A 21,110-nucleotide genomic window follows, 5' to 3' on the forward strand; every position below is an offset into this window, starting at 1 on the left:
GTGACAGTGACAAATTCTGTTCGCACGTTTGCGATCCCGAAAACGATAATTGTCCAATGAAAGTCTCATTTGTCAAACGGAGAGAGAGAGGCAGAGCTTCCAGTTCAGTCCATTATATAACATATTGTTCTACTGTCCATTATATAACATGTTGTTTTTAGTTGTAGGAGCTTAAGAGGTCTTTCCAGAGGGAATGAACGTTAACATATTTAGTAATTCCACAATTTTTTAAGCAAATAAGTTGATAACTCAAGAACTGCTGAGTCATTCCTTAAGAAACTTAAGGTCAACTTAAGTTGATACCACAAGAGGTCCTCATAAATGAACTCTCATCAAAGATGTGAGCACTAAATATTTGAAATGACTAAAAGTCGCTCTTACCAATGTAAAGAGGGTCTTAGACATTGGAAGATGGACCTCCAAATTATTTTATTTTTTTTATTTATTATAATTTGTTTTATTCAAAAGTTTTATTATATTTATTTATTTTTATTTTATTTATTTATTATTATTTTTTTATTTTTTATTATTTCCATTTTTTCCATTCTGACTCTGTTTTTTAATTTACAGTTATTCTTATTTCTTTATATTTTCTTTATTAGTAGTAGTAGTAGTAGTATAGTAGTAGTATTATTTGTTTTTATTTAAAAGTTACATTTTTTTATTTATTATATTTCTTTATTTTTTAATTATTTTTTTCTCATTTTTATTTTATTTTATTATTATTTTTTATTGTTTAGTATTACCTTTTTTTCCCTCCCTTGTTTTTGAATACTTTGTTTTTTTCAATTTGCAGTTATTTTTATTTCTTTATATTTCTTTATTATTATTAGTAGTAGTAGTAATAGTAGTAGTAGTAGTATTTGTTTTTATATAAAAGTTAAATATTTTATTTATTATATTTCTTTATTTTTATTTTTGTATTCTTTTTTTCTCATTTTTATTTTATTTTATTATTATTTTTTATTTGTTTATTATTACCATTTTCCCCTCCCTTGTTTTTGAATACTTTGTTTTTTTCAATTTGCAGTTATTTTTATTTCTTTATATTTCTTTATTAGGAGTAGTAGTAGTAGTAGCAGTAGTATTTGTTTTTATTTAAAAGTTTTAATTTTTAATCTGTTTTTTTATTCTTTTTTTTCATTTTTATTTAATTTTTTTATTTTTATTATTACCATTTTTTCTCCGCCCTTGTTTCTTTTAATTTACAGTTATTATCTGTTATTATATGTACATATTACTTTATTTGTTATGGTTTAGGTGGTCGTTTTTCTTAAGGAAACAATAAAAAGCATGATTTAAAAAATATATATCCTCTCTAATTTTGCTTTTAAATTTCATCACGGTTTATTTTAGCTGAGTTTTACTTTAGCTTTAACAACTGGGTCATTCCCGTCTGCCCCCTGCTATTACTGCATGCATTAGTACCAGCATAATATACGCTCTGATCAATAAGATAGTCCCGTATATGCTAAGTATATCTTGCAAATCACAGAATAGGTATGTCACATTAATTTCAAGAAGCTTTTGCCAGGATGGAAGCGTTTTGGTTTGTCTCTAATTGATGAAATCCTTAAGTTGGATCATCAAAAAGACTATAACTACTGTGGCCCAGCTCACAACTGGGCTACTCGGAAACAAAGAAAACTATTTATATTTCCCTTTGTTGACCTCATGAATATCCAAATATAACATACTCCCAACATGCCTGTCACAGCCAATGATATCGCATGACATCACACACAACACCATGACGATCTGAATCAGGCATTGGCTCATGAGACGGATAAGAAAACTCCTGCGATCAGTACACAGCGATGATATTTCACTAGTTTCAAGCTGCGCTGCATTAAAATATTATCAAGTGAACATGATGTAGTGTTGAATTTGTCAGCTGCATGTTTCTATTCAGTGTGTTTTTGTTTTAGCCAGTGATGTGGTGACCCATTTTCCTTGCATTCGTTTTCCATCACACTTCCAAAAGACTAAAATTAATGAAAACAACCACACTCTTACTTTCATAAACTACTTCCTGTTTTAGTTATGACTCCACCACCAGAATATTTCCTGATTGGCAAACCTTTCATCCACATTACTGAAACAATTATCCAATTAATTGATTATTCAATTAGCTGAGATTGATTAATTTCAAACAATTTTGATGATTAATTAATCACTTCATCATTTGCAAAGTGAAATGTGCTAATTTTCTCTGATTTCAGCTTCATATTTTTGGGTTTTGGACTGTAAAAAGCAATTTTGGGAAGTCACCTTGATTGATTTTGATAATCAATTAATTGGTTTCAGTAATCTTTTAAGAAAATAAAGTGTAAATTCTCAGATTGCAGCTTCTTAAACGTGAATATTTTCTGTTTTTTTTACTCTTCTATGACAGTAAAGTGAATATCTTTGAGTTGTGGACAAAACAAGACATTTGAGGACGTCATCTTGGGCTTTGGGAAACACTGATCATCATTTTTCACCATTTAATAGACCAAAAATGAAACAATAAATAGAGAAAAAATAAATAATTAATCAAAAATAATGGCCAGATTAATGGATAAATGAGAAATAATAGTTGGCTGTCTTAATAAATATTGTTTAAATTTCAAAACAGCTTGCTCAAAGCTAAAAATATATTTATTTTTCTTGCACAACGCTGCACAAAACCCAGCCAGAATCAGCACTACAAACAAGCCTGACGCTGGTGTGAAGTGCACCCGTCACCCAGCATATGACAGCATATTGCCACTGCGCTGTGCACAAGCCTTCAGTGTGATGTGTGCAGATGAAGGGGCTGCGGCTGAGGGCCCGGCCAGGCGGCACGGCGGCCCGGAGAGGAGCGCTGGGAGCTGGGGGTTGCAGCGGCCGAGCTCCCCTGGTACTCCCCTAATGAGCTCCACTACTGCTCCCAACATGAGCCCTCCTCGCTCCTCCACAACATCACACACTCGCAGACAGAGCGAGCGAGCGAGCGAGAGAGCAGCAGCATATATAAACACACAGCTGCAGCATGGAGCAAGAACATTACACACTCGGAGAGGAGCTATATGCATGTTTAAACATACAGACGCAGACTAACAAGTATACACACAGTCATACTGTATGTACACGGATGCAAAAATAGTCTCTCCACTCACACACAGCTGTTGCACTCCAGTAGGGAGAGAGAGAGTATTTATTAGAGCGAGAGTGAGACAGCAATTGAGAGCTGCAATATGCATGCATAAACACACTTGCTACAGATGTAGACTATGATGGACTGTAACATTACACACTCCTGAGTCTATGAGATAAAGACGTGTGGATAGACGTGTCGAATGCAAGTTGGATGCATACACAAGCATCATTAGGGTCTGAGTTGGAGCCGATTCAAAATACATATGAATGAATTCAGCAGCACATTTAAAAGTCTAAATGGATCTAGGGCTGGCAATATATCAATATCATATCGATATCCTGATCTGAGACTAGATTTTGGATATCGTAATATGGCATAAGCGTTGCCTTTCCTTTGTTTTAAAGGCTGCATTACAGCAAATTGATGCCATTTTCTGAATTTACCAGACTGTTCTAGCTGTTCTATTATTTTCCTTTACCCACTTAGTCATTATATTCACATTACTGATGATTATTTATCAAAAATCTCATTGTAAATATTGTACAACCCTACAATATCATCGCAATATCGATATCGAGGTAAACAATATTGTGATATTTGTCCCGTGGAAAACCTACGCAAACCTGCTGTGCATTAATTCATCTTCAAAATAAAAGAGACACGATCCAAAAGGGATCTGAGGACAGTCAATCCAACGATGATTAGACCTAAGGCTGTCCTCGACCAAAGAAATTCATAGTTGAAAAACACTCATATTCAATTTTGTCGACTAATCAGTTAGTTGATTGAAGCGACAGATCTGTAAAACTGAGTTTTTCCACAAAGAACCACACAAAAGCACCACTTTAAATCTTGTTTACCAGAGATGTCAGAAGTCATTCAGCATGACAATAGCATAAAAAACTACTATAGAAATCAGAGACCAAAACAACCAATTAGTCGACTAAGATTCAATACAAAACATGATCAACGTAGACTCAAATAGAAACACAACGCCGCAGCACGATGCGCCAAAAAGAGCAGCATCCGAGACCTGCAGAAATAGAACTGGACCCAACTAGGACTCCCAACTCAGGTTAGATCTCTGCTACTAGGAATTGAGTGGACTCTGCAGCACCGCTTACTAGAGCTGAAACGATTCATTGATTAGTCAACAGTATGCCAAAACTGTTACCCTCCCAGTTACACATGCATCATGCACCAGTGCAATCTCCAAAAATGTGTCTAAGCTTAGCAATACAGTCACAATACAGTGAAATAATCACAAAGCCTGGCATAGGAGTGCACTAGCGTTGTTGATGATCTCCGTGATAGTCACAAACAAGCATATAATACATTTCACTTCATCGCAAGTGAGAGAATATTGATATATTTATTTTTAATTTTAACTTTTGTACCAAAAAGAATGATGAAAAACAAGTGTTTTTCGATTTCAACGCAGGCCTAGTTTGGTTTCACTCTTGGATTATATGACAAGAATCGAAGAGAGTATATGATAAGAGCTAGAATCAATTATAAAAGCAGGATAAGGATCAGGCCCGATACATCTAAATCACACCCAACGCACATCTATCTCTATGTGGCTCACCCCACACACAGGGCATCTCTAACCATCTCGATGGTCTCCTTATCCACGACAGCGGTGAATAAGACCTCCAACAATTACTAACACTTACACAGAGATGCCCGATAATGTCTTCCCGAGAAGCAAACAAATTGAATTCGTTTTTATTCCAGTCAAAGAAATCAACTTCCAGTAATTACCCCACATGGACAAAAAAAAAGAAAAAACACAGAAAGAAAAAAGAGAAAGAAATTTGCAAACTATATAATTTTTTTTGCCGACCATTTCAACTAATGATATTGTAATAAGATGCCTCGCAATGGAGAGGGAATGGAAAACATAATTACATGCATTAGTTTATCTAAGCGCTTGTACCGTCGCAGATCCATCAGTTTTTCAGAGCTCATCTGGAAGCCCATGCATCACTGTCAGGAGCCGTTTGATGGGGGGAAAACGTGTTCATTTGTTAGCCTCGTTTAAAAGATGGCGCCTCAGATTCACTTAGGCCCAGACGGAGCAGAGCGGTTATGACAGCGCCATTACAAAAACACACACAAAAAAGAGAAAAGGTCTGAGACAGAGCACTCTGCGCCTTGGCAACTTCATCAGCTTTTTGCATTAAGGTGATTACAGTCAATGAGAAGAGCCTGAGCCGTGTTGTGTATGTTAATGATGAGATGATGATACGGTAACGGCTGCTCTACCTGGACGAGGCTGGGTAGAAATGCACTTTATTAGGCTATATATTTGGCGTAGATTCGTCTGATTTAATAGAGTATGCTAGTAGTGTTTCTCTCTTAAATTCTTAAAAGCTATATCTATATTTTTTAAAGATGCACCGATAGAAATAGATGGTTTTCAGCTGATCGGCGATGACCGGTGACCGTCCGATCAGTCTCATATATACGATTTTTACGCCACGCACACAACAGCACAGTAACGTCACAGACAGACACACGTCATGGCGTCGGTGTGGAAAGTACTTCAGCGCGAGTGAAGATATAAAGCTCTCAATTTCTTAACACCTGCAAGTCCAACCTTAAAACCATTTGGAAAAACTTTGAGATCTGTTGGAGGTACTGTACCTTGGTGCCGTTTTGGAGAAAATTAAGTTATTTAGAGGAACAGTGTGTAACATTTCGGGGGATCTATTAGCAGAAATGGAATATAATATTCATAACTATGTTTTCTTTAGTGTATAATCACCTGAAACTAAGAATCGTTGTGTTTGCGTTAGCTATAGAATGAGCCGTTTATATCTACATAGGGAGCAGGTCCTCTTTCCATGTAGCCTTTCGCATTTTTACGTTACCTGAAGGCTACAGAGGGCTCTCCGACACGCTTGTGAAACTGCGGTAACGTGAGCCGCAGAGTGCTAAACTGGTAGAGCAACATTTCCTTTCATTCTGACAAACTACAAACTACAATATTAAATCCTTTTCTGTATTAGTTTGGCATGAAAATCATCAAATTTAGGTCAATGGAAAATGATTTTCTCTGCGCAGCACCACTCAAAGATATCCAAGTTTCTGCCTGAAACAAAATACTTTTCCTTGAAGTACAAGCTACATAATTAAACTTCCCTTCCAGATCACTTGTTTGGTCATTTTACTCAAGTTATCAATCCTACCTAAACAATTAGCTCTGCTTTTGTGAGCAAAATGCACTTAATTATTAACTGAATGACCCTTAAAAAAAGTTAAGCGGATGTTGTGTAATTGATGATACAATTAACGAGTCAAGGTTTCTCCACTAAATTGTCCTTTTAAAAGTGCGTAACAGAAGAAAGAACACGGGCTCATGCTCCAGGACACCATTACATTCCTCAGTCACCGTCTCTCAACTCTTAATGGACATTAAACACGGAGCTGAAGAAATACACAAGCTCAATTGAGTTAGCGGGCACTTACAGGGGAGAAGCCTTGACCCATACATTTGCGTAAGAACACATAAATGTCACAAAATTACATGTCATTATTGAGCAGATCGTATGGATTCCACTTATTGTTGCTTAATGGCCTCTTTTTTTATAAAGAATGTGGTCAGCCAGTGTTTAAAGATAATGCCGAGGAGGATGCCGGGGTGTCGTCCCCCCTCGCTCCCTCCTTTCAGTGAAAGCAAGAATCTGCTTATTCAGTTACATTTCAAACCTCAATTTCCGTTTGCAATCAGCTCATTAGGGCTGACAGCTTGAAAGGCAGCCATTAATGACACACACACACACACACACACTGTGGCTGCGTGTCCAAGAAAGGCCTGTTTCATACCGCAGCCAGGACAGGAGAGACAGCAGCAGCTCAGGAGTAGAGGGAAGTCGCCCCCTGCTGGCCTTCAGAGGGAAAGCACCACAACAAAAAGAGATAATCATATTTATTTCACTGCATCTGAAGTCTGTTAGATAGAACAGAGTCTGTATCAGAGGAAGTGGAGCCAGCAGCAGTGAGCATATAACTCTCATCTGTATTAAATCTTTGTTTACTATGTATTTTGTAATCTGTTTGCAGGATTTAACATTAATAACATAAGTAGTAAATGAGCAGTAATTTGTCTTTGGGTGCTTTCAGTGCTGTCCAAACGTATAGTGAGAATTAATATACCCTAGTGGACTGAAACTATCCCATAATGCATTGTGAAAGCAGTGGACAACAATGGTCAGTAACAGATACCATCATGCATTGCGCTCAAGTAAAAATGCCAGACGGACGAGGGTAAACAGAGCAGCACGATTGAGACGAATCCATGAGTTGTGGTGCAAAAATAAGGTATTAAATGTGAGCAGAGCAGCGTTATTAATTAGGAAAAATGCACTTATTGTCCCCACATTGACAACGGCTTTTCCCTTTTTATTTCCGTTACCTTTCACATTAAAAGTCCTAGATGTATATGATGCATAACTGCTTACCAGAGAGAACGTAATGACGTAATTGACGGCGCCGAGAAAATATTGCATGTTGAAATATTTTAGTAACGAACCTGCATTATTTCTTTTTCTCTTTTGCTTTTGTGACTTTATCATCTTTTGATTTAAGGTGACAATAGCTTGTATTTGTGTAGATATTTAGTACTTTTATATTTGTCCATTTTCATGCAAAACTACTGAAAGTAACACCAGACTTTCCTTTTCGTTAGGTTGAAACAATAAAACCAAGACTAACGAAAACCCTTTGAGGTTAGCAGTTATTTTAATTAGTATAATGGAAACTCTGGGTTTTTTATCTGCAAAGTGGGAATAAACCTTTTGTTTATAAAGTCCATATATAGTAAATCTTAACATATCACACAGGTGAATTTAAAAGTCTCAGACGTATTCACATTGCATCCACCAATGACTTGAGTAACCACGTGATATTATTTTAAGTCCCTTCATCTGTTTAATTTTGTACCACAGCAGGTGTAACATTTGAGTCCCGAAAAGGGAGCTATCTCATTTTGAAATGGAAATCTTTTGGTATTAATTTCTTGGCAGCTTCTCGTGCATGATTCATGAAAGGCCGGTAGAGGGCTAATTGTTCAAATTAATTTGCGTAAACGACTAAGCAAGAGATAACAGAATTACATCTGCACTTCCCTGGCACGGGTTCAACAGTGACGGGCCTCGACAGGCAGCTGCATCAAGACGGCATCCTCTGCCAGAAATTAAAAGCCACAAAAAAACATTAATTAATAGACTTTTTGTTACGTTAATCTGCACCAAAAGGTTTAAGGAGAGCCGGGTGGGGGGGACACAGCACAGGAGTAGGCGGTGTGCATAATTAGAATAAATTAAAAAAAAAATTAAAAAGTGGCTGTGTGTTAAATAAAAATATAAATAAAGGAGGGAGAGGTGTTGGAGTTTTTTGACAACCTCATTAATCACCATGGTAATGGAGCTGTTACAGTTAGAGCACATTTGGCCTTCTGTCGGGGTCGGTGGCAGCCGTCTGGCCGGCGAACAACCAGGCCGAGCCACGAGACTTCTGGGAGTGCGAAGGCAGAGCTAGGAGGACGTAGGACCATCAATCTCCTCAGCTTCAGCTCCTCCTCCTCCTCCTGTTCTCCCCAAATTGAAGGAGCAGCCCATACTTTGCACTTGTCAATTTGGAGCTTTATCTACATGCTAGAGGCTAATGAGCCATCTCAAACTCTTGATGGCCAGGATGTAAATGATCTTAACTAGCTCTCTGTCTGCTGTCACGACTTATAGGGCCACGATGGGGAGGAGAGGGGAGGAACTCGATGTGCTGGATCATCAAACACCCTCATATATGAGTCACCCTCTTATGATAAAAAGGCCTTTTTTGGGGTCACAGGATGAAGTGGTTCTGGTCAACGGTTACCATAAACCAACCAGAGTGGGTTCACTCCTACACAGGCCATCGTCACTGTTAAGAACTAAAGTGGAAACTGCTTATATGGATCTAAAACATGGGACAGAATCATTCCTAGTGCTTATGCACTGTATATATGATATGATATGAAAATTAGAAAAAAATACAGAGGAAATTAGCAATATTCACTGAGAAAATTGGCACTGAAATGGTTAAGAGCATTTATACTGTGAAACCACACTATGCTAAGAGTAGGATCTGCTGTTACAGAACATTTATTTATAGTCACGGGAGAGGTATGTACATTCAGGTGCATTGCGTGGGCTGCTCACACGAAGATAAACCTACATGTCTTATCACCTAACGGCTTCGACTAAAGTATGAATCATCATCTGCTGTACTTTTAACATCTTGGACTTCTTCTTTTAGAAAAATGCCTGCAGTTAGAGGACTTACAAACGGCTTTAGAGAAGAAGGGACAAGACCATGTATGCAAACATAGACACTGACTTTACGAAACACGGTAGACAAGACAGTCTCCACGCTGAGAAGAATGAAAAGACAACTCTGAGCGTTTGAGTTTACTTGAGCAATGCCTGTAATGAAGCTTAAAGCTCAGTGAAACTGTGAAAAACCTCGGATGAATCACCTTTTCCTATCAGCCCAAGGTGATCCACTCTCCCCCCTACGGCGCTGAAAGTACTGTTTTCTCCAATCATATAGGGCAACGTAAACATGCTGCGAGGAGGCCCATTTCTCATCTGCTTCTTTACCCGCCACCATTTCAAGGGATATTATTACCATAAATTACGGCTGTAACGCGAGGTGGGAGGCAGATAAAAAGTGGCGTCTGAGCATCCATTTAGCTCTGGTAAACTTCCCCGTTGCTTCCAGTTCATGATCACCCATCCAAACGGACTATTTTATGCCCGACTTGTCTGATGCATGAGAAGGAGAGAGCGCCACCATTTTTTATCCCTTTTTCTTCCCCTGCAAGAGAAAATCGATGGGAGGACACGAAGAGGCCATCGGTTATGTTTGCTTTAGCGGGAAACAAACTTTGCGTCTGCACGCAGCACGACTCACCTGGGCCCCGTTCATCTCGGCTCCGTGGAGCCCCCCGAGGGGCCCTGAACGCACCACCCACACCGGTAGTATCGACTCTACGGCGCCTACACATCGCTGGGATCTAACTGTCACAGAAGGTGTGTGTTTTGTAGTATTCTTATATGTAATCTTTGCAGCTGAAATGAGCCATGAGAACCAAAGTATCTGACGTTCAGAGGCTCATCTGTATACATGAGGTAGGAATCGATTAATAACACTACAGACACTGACGTTTTGAGCCGTTATATGTTGACATTTTGACCAGTTTCATGCCAAAACATTTCCTTTTTCACATCTAACTGTACTGTATTTGACTTTGGCCTTTGCTTATAGTACAGCAGGGCTCGTGTTCCCACTTTTACTGTATTTATTTTATTGTTACAGCACACTAACACCTACTAACATCTGGCTTTTGTCTTTAGTGGGAAAGGATACAACCAGCATTCATTCCCAGGACAAATAACTCTGCAGTATTCACAGGTGTTTATCGGCAGTGATGGAAACATGACATCCCGGTGGACTCACTAAATTTTAAGTTAATATATAATAAATAAAATCAACAGGGATTCAAACTCGACAGAAACAAAGCCGGCCGCAAGGTGCGCGCGCCATCAAATATATAAAAAACGCCCACTGCGTGCACTGCACTATTCATTTCACCATGGACGTCTCAAGGGAAGACTGGCCGAGCAGGTTGGCCTGTGCAGACATTTCTACGACTGTTCATTGAGAGACCACAGGGACAGTCACATGTCATTAACTTCTTTGAAAGAAATAGGCAACACACTGGAGAAAGAGGCTGCATGCTGTGGAAGAATATGAGAGATCGCTTTGTACACATTAAGCTTCAGGTACCAGACTTATCAAAGAATAAAGAGCGCAAGTATAAACAAAGCTTTAGTCTGTCCACTGTTCCAACAATCACCAACTCTGGTTTGGTCGAAATAAACCCTTAATTCACTGAGTTGGATGTGAAAAGAAACAGCCGTTATATGCTCTCCTCAAAGCCACCAGACTCCAGTCAGAAAAACTGTAATTTTACCTCGCTGATCGTCGAAACACACTTCATTAATTCTCGACAGAAACAAAATAAAACTCATCAAAACCGTCTTTGTTGGGCACAGCAGTAGCTCACCTGGTAGAGCGGGCGTCCCATGTACCAAGGCTTAGTCCTTACCGCAGCAGCCCCAGGTTCAAATCTGACTTGCGGCCCTTTGCTGCATGTCATCCCCTCTCTTTCCCCCTTACAAAAAACTATCTCTGTCTCTGTCAAATAAAGGAATAAAAGCCCAAAAAAAAATCTTTGTTAGTCGGTTTTGTTCCAACAATCACCAATTCTGGTTTGGTTGAAATAAATCCAGAAACAGTCATTCTACCTCGCCGTTTGTCGTAAAACACACTTCATTCAAAACGTCGAACTTGACACACCAGGACAAAAAAAGGCCAGTGAAACAGCACGGCATACTCGCAATGGGAAAGGAGTCTAACGCCTGTTTTTAGTGGATTTTCACGTGTTTAAAAAACGTGCATATATGCGCCAATTATGGTGAAAAAGGTTATATGATAGGTTATCAATTTCTTATGTTTTTATGTATAACAGAAGCGCATCAATCACGTCTGACTGGACCAGATCAGTTTTAACAAAATTACACACATATATGATCCTCTGATCAACTCCTAGAAAACATTAGCTTTCCTCTCTGTGATTTATGAATCATTTTTTCTTCCATCTCGCCCGTCCCATCACCATTTCTCCACCGCCCCTGACACCCAGACAGTTGGTGCTGCCATGTTGCTTACAGCCTCATTTTTCTTCTTCTTCTCTTCTTCTGCTAATATATTCAGCCTCTTCTTCTTCTTCTCCTCCTGATACATATTCGCTCTTGATTGTGGCTGCCAATTAGCCGGCGAGGCGGTGGCAGTTCATCCATCTGACTTAAAGGTTCCTTGCCACTAATTCTGACGGTCGGGTCAAGTAGCGGAGGGGCCCATTAATTGGAATAATGAAGTCTTCAGTGAGTGATCATCAGTGACTTCGGAGTACTATTAATCCTTTAAAGAAATCATCTCTTTATTTTTAATGTTTATCGTCCAGCCGGCTGCTGCAACATCTCATTTATCCAAGACTTAATAAACATCATGCATATATGATTTCTCTCTCTCTGCTTTTTATTGCTCCCATTTCTTTCCTACATCTCCCTTTATACCATTTAAATTGCTCTTATGCCTCTCGGAAAAACAGAAATAATGCACTCGCCCTTTAAATCCAGGTTAGAAATATCTATTTTCATCACCAACTACGTCATTATCCACCTTGAACTTACATTTATTTCTGTTTTTATCATTTTTATTTCTTTTAAAATAGTTAATATTCTGTTAATTTGTATGTTTTAATGCTTTATGCTGTATATTATGTGTGTTTTAATGCATTATGTATGTATGAAATGTGCTCTCCCTCAATCTTATTCATCTCTCTGACTACAAAAACCTGCCTCATTCTCAGCTTTCCCGTTCTTTCCTTCTCTTCTCATCTCCTATTCCCTCCCCATCCTCCCTCCTTCCCCTCCATACAGTATCTCGCTCCACTCATGCTGCGCCACTTCAGGTCTATATTTGCTGCTTGACTGGACAAATAGAGGATCTATCTGTGCACAATTTTCCTCCCATTCATTCTGTTGCCAGGCGGCAGACAGCTTTAATAACCAATGTAACAAATAAACTGTGAGGGGAATATGACCAGGTCTTTCACATAACTGGCAACCCGAGCCACAACTACAGACAGTGAGGCGAGACCAACATGCATGACCATGCATGAATGTGAAAAGAAGCATGATATTAGGACTGGCCAGTAATTCAGTATTATCATTTATTTGAATACATGCTTATGGGCTTGAATTAACCACACAGAAACATGTGTAGAGTCAAGTTTAAAGCTTCAATGTCAATATGACCTCACACAGGATTAAAGTGTTGTGCTTGCAAGATTGATTTGACTAAAATATACTTTATAATAAAGGAAAAACACCTCTCTGGCTCTAATACAGATATAGCTATATTCTGTCTGTGCACTTTTATACTGGAATACTGTTAAGTAACATATTTGAATATAATCATCAATTCAAAATATGAAAAGCATGATTACACTTCATCCACACTGATGCAGAAATTTCCTAAATTGCTTTGTGGTATTGTTATTTTAGCGGATTAACCTTTATATAGATAATTAAGCGTCTAATGCAAACATAAAGACCTCATGTTTTTCTTTATTGTGCAACTTAACAACATTATATATATTATATATATATTACATATATATATTTAATTAGTAGTAGTAGTAGTTTTTTATTTACTTTTTTTATTTTTATATTATTTCTTATTTATTTTATTTGAGCGATTGACCTTTATGTAGATAATTAAGCGTCTACTGCAAACCTAAAGACCTCATGTTTTTCTTTATTGTGCAACTTAACAACATTATATATATTATATATATATAAAAATAATATATATAATAATATATATAAAAATAAAAAAGTAAATAAAAAATGCTACTACTAATAATAATGAAATATATGTATATATTTCATTATTATTAGTAGTAGCATTTTAATAATTAAATATATATATATATATATATATAATTATTAGTAGTAGCAGCATTTTTTATTTACTTTTTTATTTTAATTTCATTTCTTATTTCTTTTTATTTTTCTATCCTATTTTCTATTTTCTTTATCTGAACCAATCCAATCCAAATTTATTTATAAAGCACATTTAAAAACAACAAAAGTTGACCAGAGTGCTGTACAATTATACATAAAAATATAAAAAACAACACAATAAAACAACTAAGACCAACTTAAAACCAACAGGACATTAAAATAATAAAAGCGTTAAGACCAATAGGAAAGGAAAAAGGATTGAAATGGTTATCATCAAGAGTGTCCTTGATAAAAGATGTGGTTTTAAAAGGTCTGAGAGATAAGTTGGAGCGTGCCCATTTAACAATTTATATTAAAATCAATCCTAAAAGGCACAAGGAGCCAGTGAAGAGAAGCCAGAATAGCCGTGACTGCAACATATTCTTACATATACTGCTTCATTTTTGACAATATGCTATCATTAATCATATCTACTGCTCATCTTCTGTACAGCAAAGACATGTAAGGAATGACGGAGCAATATACTGCAGGTTTGACCTTTGACCCCTGCTTTAACTAGACTAGACTGACACATAAATGGATTCATTAAAACACATTAATCTTCAACCAAAGTTTGTTTTCTGTTTTCTGTCACGCTGACACAGGGCCTCAAAAACTAATCAATGCATTTGTCTGATGCATCTCTTTCAAACATAATCTATTTAAACTATCTATTCATTCACCTACTGTATCTATGCATCTCCCCGTCAGTCGTTTCATCTATCAATCTACCCATTGCAGTTATAAGCTGCACTACAGTACGTGGCCATTACTCACAGTGACAGTGAAGAAGTGACTGCCAATAATCCCAACAGTGAATACACGTCAAAGACAACTTACACAGAGCTCACTCTGACACCGCTGGATTTCAGACATGAAAGATGGACTTGATTCAACCCTCTGACAGCAGAGTGTAAAGCCTCTGTGCTTTTCGTGGCGTGGCCCGAGTCAAATTGTTCATTTTACCTCTAATCGTGCCATTTATCAAAATGCTGCTCAGCCGCGTCAGTAAGTGCAGTTATGCTAACTAGATCTGAGCGAGGCCACGGAGAGGACTAGCCATCAGTCAGCTATGGGGGGTCCAAAACAGATGTTAGATATAGCAGGTACCAATCAAATATTTTTTGTTTTAAAATGTCACTTTTTGCATTTAGAGGAGCAGATTTTAGTGTTTTAAGGTTCAAACAGGGTGGTATACCGAGTGTATTTCCACTCCACCCTGCTTTTTCATAGACCCGTTTTTGTCTTTTTTTAGAGAGGTACAGGGGGTCTTTAAGGGGAGATAGCAGGTCAACAGTAGATGTCACATAGAAGTGGTGTACATCATCTGAAAGCTGGGAACCTGGAGATTAATTGAGATGCTGCTCAGCACTGTGTGTCAAGTTGTTCAAGTAACAGTCATCTGTGATAGTGTATAGGAGCGTTGTGACAGAAGTATATGATGGTCATTCCAATGCTCTATTATGTCTCATAAGTTGTTGCAGCAATTTTTTCGGTTCATATCATTTGTTACACAGATTTGGTGCTAAATTTAACACATTTTTACCACTTGAGAATTGATAAAAGTGATCAATAATCCCTCCAAAATACCACATTAAGACACCAAGACCTTGAGGAACACCATAGAAAAAGCCATGCTGTGATTTGGGATGAAAAACGTTTGACATTTGGAGATTTCTGCATTTTTCGGCGATTGGATAGCGAGCACTTCTGTTGTGTAAACTGCTCAGAAACCCCCTTATTGTCAATCTAGCTAGGAAAGCCATCCATCCTCTGAATGCTCTAGGTCTCTAGTTTGATCCATCCATCCTCTGAATGCTCTAGGTCTCTAGTTTGATCCATCCATCCTCTGAATGCTCTAGGTCTCTAGTTTGATCCATCCATCCTCTGAATGCTTTAGGTCTCTAGTCTGATCCATCCATCCTCTGAATGATCTAGGTCTCTAGTCTGATCCATCCATCCTCTGAATGCTCTAGGTCTCTAGTTTGATCCATCCATCCTCTGAATGCTTTAGGTCTCTAGTCTGATCCATCCATCCTCTGAATGATCTAGGTCTCTAGTTTGATCCATCCATCCTCTGAATGCTCTAGGTCTCTAGTTTGATCCATCCATCCTCTGAATGCTCTAGGTCTCTAGTTTGATCCAGCCATCCTCTGAATGCTCTAGGTCTCTAGTTTGATCCATCTATCCTCTGAATGCTCTAGGTCTCTAGTTTGATCCATCCATCCTCTGAATGCTCTAGGTCTCTAGTTTGATCCATCCATCCTCTGAATGCTCTAGGTCTCTAGTTTGATCCATCCATCCTCTGAATGATCTAGGTCTCTAGTTTGATCCATCCATCCTCTGAATGATCTAGGTCTCTAGTTTGATCCATCCATCCTCTGAATGCTCTAGGTCTCTAGTGTGTGGCGGTAAAGCTTCATGAGGCTGTGATTATCCTAGAGGTCACCACAGGTCATTTTATACAGTCGAGGAGAGCAGCAACAAAAATATTAGATTCAGTATTAGATTTTCCTTCAAGAACTGTTTTTTTAAGGCCTTAAAAAAAAGAAATTTTCTGTCTATAATCTGCAAAATTAAATTAAATTAACTATTAACTCACAAGGCCAAGCAATCATTCATTACAATTAAAAGATGCCCAGGCTGCCACCCGACAAAACTCAGATTTTCTTTCAGAAAAACACTGGAGCAGCTGGGTTATGTGACTGTATCCTCCTATTTGGCTTTTATTGAGACAGTATGAACCCAGGGCAGAGCACCACAACACAAACACCCGTCAATTTACCCATTTTGCATCCAATTCTCTGGGATTATTATGAGCCGCGTTGCAGCGGTTGATGGAGAGATTAATCTTGCTTTGATAGAAATATGTCAGTTTCTGCAGGCGGTGATGGATGCGATTTATCACTCCGGACAAATCTGTGCCTGAACGTCCCTCCTCCTGACAGCTCCATCGTGGCAAGAATGTCCCAAAATGTCACCTGTTGTACGCAGAGTGACCTTCTAATTTTCTAATTCAATTTGGAGAACTCCCCTCCCCGCGACTCGGCTCATATCATGAACCAGTAATAACAATTACACACCGTGACTGGCTCCAAAACCTGCAATTCACCCACTTTAAATCAAACCCCAAGTAGTCTTTTATTAGGCTGCCCGGTTAAATCAATCTAAATCTAAGCATAATAACTCTCTAATCAGGTGCTGGGGAGAATAATAGGTTGTCACGCTCGAGGAAAAATAGGCAATCATGGAATGTTTTCTTTAATTAGGCCGGCTAAAGTAGAAGGGCATGGCGGGAGCGTGGGACACATTCATCATAGCCAAGGTGGGAAATTACTTCAATTACTCAGGAAGGGGAGAGTGAACAGAATTACAGAAGTCAGAGAAGCAGAAGAGAGGAGACCGTGATCTGCAAGGAAGTCCGCATGACACCGAGGGCAGAGGAGGCGAGGACGGAGGAGGGAAGGAGTGAGGAAACAAGGGTGGGAGGAGGAAAGAAAGGTGGAAAGAAGCGAAGAAAACTGACCATAAAGATGTCTACAATGGTTAGCGGTGTCACGATTCTCCAAATCCATGATGCGATTTAAACATACCATACAGATGTTCAGTTTAATATGATATAAAACAAAGAAAAGCAGGAAATTGACATGTTTGAGAGGCATTTTCTGCCATTTTTGCATGAAAAAAGACTTGATTAATCGATTAGCAAAATAGTTGCAGCTCTAAAATACGTTAAGGTTGCAGAGTTTTAAAGAACAGGCCACCACAAATGCAGATGGAGGGAAACATGAAGGAGGAAAGAAAGATGAAAGAAATGACAGGAAGGATTAAAAGGATGATGAAGAAGTTGGAAAAAAGAGGGTGGACAGGACGTTAGGGAGAAGATCAAAGGGCAGAGAGAGTAAAGGATGAATTTAAGATGAAAAGAAAGCAAGAAAAGAGGGATGAAAGGAGGAAGTATAGTGCTGTGAAGTGGATAAAGATGTGAAACGAGGGCAGAAACATTGAAATAAGTAAGAAGAGGCGGCAAGTGAAACCTCTCAGATTTCCCGATCTGCCAGCCGTCTCTCTTGCCATGGCTGAAAAACAATCCTCCATCACTCATCCTCAAAATTGGACCCCTACCTAGACAACCAACAAACCGTCCACCATAGAGCTCCCAGTGTCTGTCAGCTTTCCCAGAATGCAACGAGAGAGTAAGCGAGAGCCTGGCTGTAATTCCTCCCTCCGAGATGACGAGATAAACAGCCTCTTACTGTAACTGGATCTATCGATTCGGACGATGCTTTGGCAGGTCGTGGATCCAGTTTGTTTCTGTGACTGAAGACGTGCCAGTTCGGCCGCCGGCCAGATAAATACAGAGATTATGACTTTTGATAACTGCGACACGCCGGCTGGCTGAGCGCTCGGCTCAGATGAAGTAGCTGTTGTGATGCTGACGAGTAAGAGCTCCGAGATGGACTGAGGCACTTTCACTCTTCCACTGACCGTTTTATTAAGTGCTTTGACAAATTAAGAGCCAAAAGAAATGTGTCTCCCTGACTTTTAGGAGGAAGGAAGTAGCATTTCAGAAATCTATGTTGTTGTTTTTTACAAACAAAAGTACCTGACAGGCTCGAACCATAGTCTGACTGTGTGGAAAGGTGGCTACACCATTATCTGTTCTATTTTTCAATTGATTATTATAGGATTATTATAACTTGTCTGCCATCGATGACCGTTTCAATGTCGTCAGATTCAGGTTGTTGTGAGCGCAGAGCGGGACTGTCTATTGTTTAAAGGGAGTGTCATGTTACTTACATACCCTCAAGACTGCTCATCATGCCAGGAAGACTCCGTCCATCACTTCGGTCCGTCCGCAGCCCAAACCCTGAGGATGAAAACATGCATTAGTTTCTGGAAAGTAAGTTATTCCAAAACTGATTTATTTTATATTTTTTGTTAGATAAGAGTCTCAGTTATCATCTGCCATACTGGCTGCTACACAATGCATCCAAAGCTACCATTCATCATGCATGCACTATGTATTTCTACATTTAGATTAGTTTATTTTCAGAGCACCTTGGAAGCCGAGTGGTTAAAACGTGTATCAAACGTGCCAGGTAGGAATGTAACGATACCAGAAACTTAGCAGTGAATACCAATACCAATGAAATTCTCAATAACAATTCAATACCACGGTAAAAATCGACATATAGGGTGCCCCGATAGCTCAGTTGGTAGAGCGGGCGCTGACAAAGCAAGGCAGAGTCCTAACCGCGGTGGCCCGGGTTCGAATCCGACCTGCAGACATTTCCGCATATCGTACCTGCTCTCTCTCCCCTTTCTAAACTGTCCACCATCCTGTCAATAAAGGCTTGAAAATGCCAAAAAATATATATATAATGTAAAGTAAAACAGTAAGTATCATACACTTCAACATCCACTCCTTTATTACCATTTGCATACTGTTTTGTTTTTTTAAACAAGTCATATTTCTCTCTCTATTATCTTTTATATTGATGTGAAAACATTTCCTTCAAACTGAATTTATTCAAGCTTCTCACCAAAAAAACTACATTTTACAAGATTACATTTGAACACATCATCACCCAATACTCATTTTTTAGAGCCTGAACGCCTCATAATGTAAATCAATGGCACCTCCCGTGTTGAAATCGGCAGGACAAGAGCTAGTTAACGTTAGATGTTAGCAGCACAGTCCTGCACGTCGTTAACGTTGAGTTAACGTTTGAAATCGGCAGGACGGGAGCTAGTTAATGACGTTAACCTGCTGATTTCAACAAGGATTAGTTGTTCACAATGTCGCAATATCAGGGGAAAAAATAGATGCATCAATAGTGAGTTTACCTGCGTCTACACTGTCATCTGTCAAATAAAGGCATCCCAAAGTGACCAAATGATGGCAAGTGACAATCACACTTAAAGATGTAGCATTCATGATGTTGAAGACTGGATAGTTTTGGATGACATGGATGACAACTGACAGCTTTGGACTGCAGAAGCTCATACTAACATGAGCAAAATTAAGTTAGCCAGTGTTCATGTTTATCATCCAGCTTTAACCACAAACCTCATCCAGGACGGTCCTGGTGGACGAGCTCTGATAGCAGAAGATGGAGAGGCCTCCGTCAGTATCACAGCAAGGTGGTAATCAGGCAGGGATCTGTGTTTCACTGGAGCGATCAATAAAAGGATTGCAGTGCGTTCACATCTTGCAACTGTGCAGGATTATCAGGTCGTGGGCGATCCATCATGACTTGAGAGGTGGTCAATGGCGGAGCAGCCGGAACTAAATAAGTGGAAGAGGTGTAATGTAGCTCGGGACCGCCTGCTTGTCAAAGCATCGTGCTATTGGAGAAGTTAAACTGTCACTAGAACGAACGGCCTTTGCAGGTTTGGTTTCTACTTGGATTAGGATTTCGGGCCAATCAGCAAAAAATAAAAGTCAATTTAACACTAAAATCACGTCTAACTTTTCTTCATTCTGTTGCAGCAACCTGCCTTCAGGACTAAACACCCACCGCTGTTCTCTGTGCAAGGCCCCATCCTGAGATGACATGCGCCAGGATGTGTCGCTCTCCCGTTCCCCAGCCTCGGCAGTGTCATCGCCCTGGAAAAGCAGCAACTTAAATCAAATTCAAGTTTAAGTTTTTGTGTTATATAACATTGTGTCATGTATTGTAAGTGTTTGTTTGGGACCCCTTTGAAAACATGACGATGCATCTCAAAGGGTTTATCCTGATATAATTAATTTCATGTTTAAAGCACCAGTTTCTAACTAATTCCTGAAACAAGTGTATTTCTATTTGGTTGAAATGTTCTTGCTGCACTGACTTTTACACTGATTTTAGACAGACATGACTTGTTAAAGGGATAGTTTGGGTGTTTAGAAGTGAGGTTGTATGAGGTACTTACCCATAGTCAGTGTATTACCTACAGTAGATGACGGTCGGCACGCCCCCAGTTTGGAGAAACGGACAGCACGGGAGCAAAACGTATTTTAGCCACCTAAAAGAATAAATATCAGTTTAAGTGCACGCTATATTTAGAATATTTTTACTGCTCTACCTTTCAGTGAGACAGCTATACAGTCTATGTTTCCGACGAGGAACTGAAGCCGTTATCTATGCTCTCGCCAATGGTAACCAAAAAACAGTAATTTTACCTTGCAGAACACAGGAGTTGCTGTTCACCGCTGCCTCGATCGGTTAGTTTGTTTGTGTTGTTGTGTGACTTTGGTGTTTTAAAGGTTAATTCAGATTCACCAGTCACATAATAACACAAATATACTGATACTTCCTCCCTTC

General features: G+C 39.0%; 1 long non-coding RNA gene across 1 annotated transcript in view; it reads right to left on the minus strand.

Annotated features, from left to right (window-relative positions):
• The window catches only part of LOC141763133 (uncharacterized), a 131,561-nt gene extending 110,749 nt beyond the window's left edge, over positions 1–20,812 (minus strand). The window contains exons 1-3 of the long non-coding RNA XR_012593028.1: positions 20,719–20,812; positions 20,325–20,413; positions 18,605–18,670 (exon numbers count right to left, since the gene is read on the minus strand). This is a non-coding gene — a long non-coding RNA (uncharacterized LOC141763133). The remainder of the gene's footprint in view (positions 1–18,604; positions 18,671–20,324; positions 20,414–20,718) is intronic.
• Between the last annotated feature and the right edge of the window lie 298 nt (positions 20,813–21,110).

This window comes from Sebastes fasciatus, chromosome 24 (genome assembly GCF_043250625.1).
Source record: "Sebastes fasciatus isolate fSebFas1 chromosome 24, fSebFas1.pri, whole genome shotgun sequence".
Taxonomy (NCBI): domain Eukaryota; kingdom Metazoa; phylum Chordata; class Actinopteri; order Perciformes; family Sebastidae; genus Sebastes; species Sebastes fasciatus.